This window comes from Oryzias melastigma, linkage group LG17, assembly GCF_002922805.2.
Source record: "Oryzias melastigma strain HK-1 linkage group LG17, ASM292280v2, whole genome shotgun sequence".
Taxonomy (NCBI): domain Eukaryota; kingdom Metazoa; phylum Chordata; class Actinopteri; order Beloniformes; family Adrianichthyidae; genus Oryzias; species Oryzias melastigma.
This window is the reverse complement of record NC_050528.1, coordinates 27,001,683-27,006,931: the sequence shown is the minus strand read 5'-3', so window position 1 is coordinate 27,006,931 and position 5,249 is coordinate 27,001,683. Positions and strand designations below refer to the sequence as shown.

The 5,249-nt window shown below is 40.8% G+C and overlaps 1 protein-coding gene across 1 annotated transcript in view; it reads right to left on the bottom strand.

The window, feature by feature from the left end:
- Window positions 1-5,249, bottom strand: part of ptf1a (pancreas associated transcription factor 1a) — a 15,348-nt gene that overhangs the window by 4,295 nt on the left and 5,804 nt on the right. The window lies entirely within an intron of this gene.

Below are 5,249 nucleotides of genomic sequence, written 5' to 3'. Positions count from 1 at the left end.
GTCAGATGACATTTGGAGCAGATTATTTTGACACTTTTTCCTTAAAAGTTCCAAAAATCCTTCCTCTAAGAGCTTCTGACCTGCATCACGTTTCACAGTTTGGTTGTTTCTCACTTTTGCATTGACATTTTATAACCAAAAGAGTTATTTTTGAGTAAATAAACTGTAAGATTTGCAACTGTAAAGTATGACTATTTCTTATCAGGTGCTGCAGGATCATATAGAATCAAGTCACAGAGGAAACCCTCTGAATGTTAAGTTCCAAATTGTCACAAAAGTTTCAATTTATTGACCTATTTGAGATGACTTTGAGGTGACATTTGGCAAAAGTTTCATCACATTTTTTTTGTTGAAAATATTAAAACATTTATTCACACATTTTGTCCAAAAACATGAGGTCAGATCTGAACAAACTCTGAACCTGACATCATCAGAACCAATGACAGTCTGTCTGTCAGTCTTGACTTTAACTGTGGCTCCTCCTACTCACGTTTGGTCGACCCTTTTTTTTATATTTTCCTTTTTCTTCTTCTTCTTTAAACTGATTCTATCCACACAAACCCACCCGCCCCGCCCCCCACAAGCTGGTAATTCGAACCGTGCAGGTTTTTAACGCGCCGTGACTGCGCGCTGCACGCCGTGCCATTGACGAACGTGCCGCTGTTTAGAAATGGCCGAGCCACGCCAGCCAACAAGTGTTCGGGTTCCCATGCAGGTCTCCGCTCTGCAGCATGCAGCACACAGCTCCAGGACCCGCCGCACCGGTCACGGTGCATGCTAGGGGTCGTGAGTTAGAGCGCGCACACCCTGCACCACACTTTACGATGACAAGCGAACAAGAGCTTTGCTGAAGAGTCAATTTCCTTGGAGATCAAAGCGCAAAAAGAAGTGATATTTGTCCTGAACGCAGCCAAACACTGGAGAGGACGGAGCCAAAAGAGCAAAAGGACCCCCAATGTGTAGAGAGACACAATATATGAAAAACAAAAGTATATTATTGCTTATTGGACAAGCAAAACATGCAATTTTTCGATTTTTACGCACTCGTTTGCGCACTCTGAATAATTGTAAATTACGTTCCCTCCTGAATTCTTTGTAATGCGTTTGTTTTCATGGCACAAATAAAAAAAAATGTATCAAAACTCCAAAATGAATCAATTTGCTCAGTTGTTGCTCTTGGTTCTGCATAGATGTATGTTTTCCCTGTCGCTGATTACCTGCTGCTGCAGCTCCGTCTGTCCCCCATGACTGCAGGAGGCCGAAAGTGAATGTTGACAGATAAATGTGTGGAATTAAATCTGGAGCTAATCTCCCCCCACAATGCGGCAGCAATAATCCCTGTAATCTTTGGCTGTAGGGGATTATCCATCTGGATGACAAGGACAAATTAATGGAGATTTACTCTACTCAATTAAAAACTTGTTTAAAATACTTTCCAAGATCTCAGATCCCGATTCCTTTCTTTACAGCTTACAGATAGTTATCAAACTGATGTGCTGCAGAAAAAGTATTTTTTATTATTATTATTTCTATTTTTCATTTTAAATCATAATACTAACCTCCATTTAACCAGATGAGACATATTTAATTTTTAAAGATGACAGCCAAAAAGACAATATATTAGAAATAAAAATAAATTTGGGAAACATAATTTAACAATCAAAATTATTAGAAATATTAAAATTATATTAACAACATGAACACGTGCATTATTTCTTGAAATTTCCTATTCTTTGTATTCAATAAATGGAAAAGTTTGGAATGAGATTAGTTAAAACAGATTGTCAAATGTTTACTAAATACTGTCCACTAGTGGTTCAAAGGTGGTACTGCAGTAGTGGTGAACCGTCTCCCATGTGAGCAGTTCTGTTCGTGCTGAGATAGATAGACTCAATATTAATGGTATTATTGATCATTTTTATCATTATGGAGATGTTGGCTCATGTCAGTCTTACTATTGGCCATCCAGGGTTTGGTTTAACCGTGCTAATTACGAAGAAAGCAAACTCCACAGTCGAGTTAATTAACACAACATGATGTTAAGAAATATAAACTACTTTTAATAAATAGTATACATGAAAAATACTGTAACTTTGTAACCCAACTCATGTCATCACTGAAGGTCACAGAGGTGTTCCTGTCACCGTGGTTTCACTGGTCTTAAAGAACTGCTTTGCATTTTTCAAGAAAAAAAAATATTTTGTGCAGCCAGATATAATTTATTTAGCTATCTTATTTATTGTGAAAAGTCTGTGGCCCTTTGTTGCTTAAAATATGTATTATTGAATGGAGAGCTGTTTGAAAAGTGTTTTCAGCAGACAGAAAAATGACTATTGACATTTTTTATGGATTCCCACGAGCTAATTTGCAGATGGCCTGATTGTTAAATAGTCTTAAGTTAGAAAATTGCTTTTCGCTTCTGCTGAACCCCATTTCAAAATAGGAGACACTATCTACATTTTAAAAGCTTGTGAGCTTAAATCCTGGAGACCAATGATGTTTTAACTCAGTGGAGCAGGCTGAGGTCAAGTGTCCAGGCTCCATACGTGCAAGACGTGACTGCCTAATAAAGAAGACGAGAAACATATATTGTGTACTGTTTCACCTAAGTGTGTGACAAGAATAAAATTCATTGATTCTTTAAATCCAAAGATCTGTCAGTGCAAGTCTGTTTCTGTGCGTTGGAGTATCCTGACCATCTGGATATTGACTTCTGGCTTTTTCTAATTGATAGGGGGTATAGCATATTGATTAATTAAAATCTATCAGAATGGAATCCATAGCTTCAATCCATGTATGTATTCTCAATACAATCCCTTTATGTTGTCAGTGTAACAAAATACAGTTACTCTTAATTTCTATCCATCCATCCGTCCGTCCACTTCTGTTTATCCAGAGCCAGGTTGGAGGGCAACAGTCTAAGCAGAGATGCTCAGTCCCAAAAGCTCACGTTCACAGATGAGTAGTCACGACTATCTTCACTGCAATAAGTACAGAATACAACTGCATCTATCTGACTGTCAATCCATCCTTCCCCCACTCCTAAACAAGAACATAAGACACCAAACTCCTCCACTTGGGACAGGAACTCTCCCCAGAGAGGTCGAGAATCACGGTCTCTGACTTGAAGCTGATGAAGTCAACAGAACAACATCAACTGCAAAAGCAGAGAACAAATCATTTGCCCCCTATCCAGATTCTCTGCAGCCCCTAATGGTCCATAGATTCTGTCCATAAAATGTATGAACTGAACTTGTGACACAAGGGATTCAAAGTCCAACATCCAATCTGAGCGAGTGTGTGTAAATGCTGGCAGTATGAGATAATTTAAACCAGCTGTCAACCTTGAGTGAAGGGTGGCTTGAAGATAATGAGGATCTCTTGAATCCCCACATCTTTAGCAGACGAAGCAGAACCTGCAGATCGGAAAGTGGGACGGTTCATCACCAAGGTGGTCAAAAAGCTCCATGGTGGCGAGTCACGAGGATTTGCAGGATTGTGTAGCAGTCGGGGACAGATCCCAAACTTCTCACTCATCCTTGGCCCACAACTGAAGGGTGTGCAGTCTGTGCGTAACCAGAACAGGAGTCTCAACAGTTCAGTCTTTCAATTAGTTATTTAGATTAGTTTTTGCTGATGAGTTATCTTAACATTTGTACATTTACAAGAAACTGGAGGTTTTATTTGAGCAGGTCTGTATTCCATCACAAGAACCATGAAGAGATCATTGAGACAATCAAGGAACAAATACAAAGTTCTGGACTTTGGAAAGAAGCTGGAGAATGTGACAAAAAGAAAACCCAGACGGAAGAAACCAGCTGAGATTTAAACTAGATACAAGTCAGAGTGGGGAAAAAGGGGTTCCTCAAGCTCTCTACTCTCCCGCTTCATTCTTAAAAGAAATAATACCTCTAATGAGACAAAAACACCCCTCCCACTTCCTTTCCCCAGCAAGATGGCAGTGACAAAGTAAATGCTCTAATCCTCACAAGTAGGAGGGGGCTGGATGGGATAAGGGGGGGCGGAGGTGTTACGTGCTCATAGGCTGTAATTGATTGAGGCATTAATCTGGGGGCTCCAGACAGAGTCAGGCTAATATTTAAGGGCACTGAAGAGGTTGCTGTTCTGCCTGGGGCTGTTGTTCGCTCCAGGGATAATTGAAAAAGATTAGTAAAGATTTCCGAGCGTCTTGCAGGGATAACGCAGCTATATTGTTTGTCTGCAAGTCTGTTGAGCAGCAAGAGGAGTCTGAATCTGTGTCTCAGTATTGATAAGAAGACAAATATGGGCTGGTAATGATACACTTTTAAAACGGTTTATGCTCTTTTGAAGCTTTTCCTCAGTCACTGTAGCCTCTGGGATTAAAGTATCTGCAAGTGTTAAGTCTCCCAATGGGTCATAGAGGTGAAAATAAATATCATATGTTTTGCACTGTAGGCTAGGATGCATCAAATTATAAGACATACCACCAAAAAGTGGTCTATTTTTGAAATCATGTCAAATATAAGGAGAATAAAACTCTAAGGCTCATTGAGCAGGACAGTTGAGTCAGACTCCATTAACTATGTTCTCAGTAACTCTAGAACATGGCTCTGCAACCTGCGGCTCCGGATCCACATGTGGCTCTTTTATCTCTCCATGGTGGCTCCTTGGTCAAACATAAAATAAGCCAGGGAGACTGCTGACCCAGCCATGTTGATCGTCAGAGTCAGCAGCTCCCTGCTAAAGGCTGCCTGACCAAAAATACCTAAAGAGAAAAAAAATAATAAAACCCCCAAACTAAGACTACCAAGGTCCAACTACAAACTAAAATAACAAAACCCAGCAGTGTAAGACTGCTGAGGACAAAAGGGGGAAAAGAACAAAAAATTAATTAAATTAAAACCGTGAGCGGCGTTGTATGGCCCGCAGTCGCTACCCGCCCCGCTCCACACGCCGTACGCCCCCTCGCCGCTCTCGCTACCTGCCTACAAGCACAATCGCCGCCCTCGCTGCCCGCCCTTACACGCCCTCCCCAGCCTCGAATCTGCAAACTTCTACAGCTGATAGAACAGCAACAGTAACTCTAATAACCACCGGTTACACCTGAGGTCTGCAGAAGAGCATCTCTGAAATGTCCAACCTTGAGGCAGACGGGCTACAGCAGCAGAGGAACACACCAGATTCCACTCCTGTTAACTAAGAACAGAAAACTGAGGCTCCAATTCAAAAGCTGCTCTATTTTCACTTGATTGTTGAAGTTACTTTAC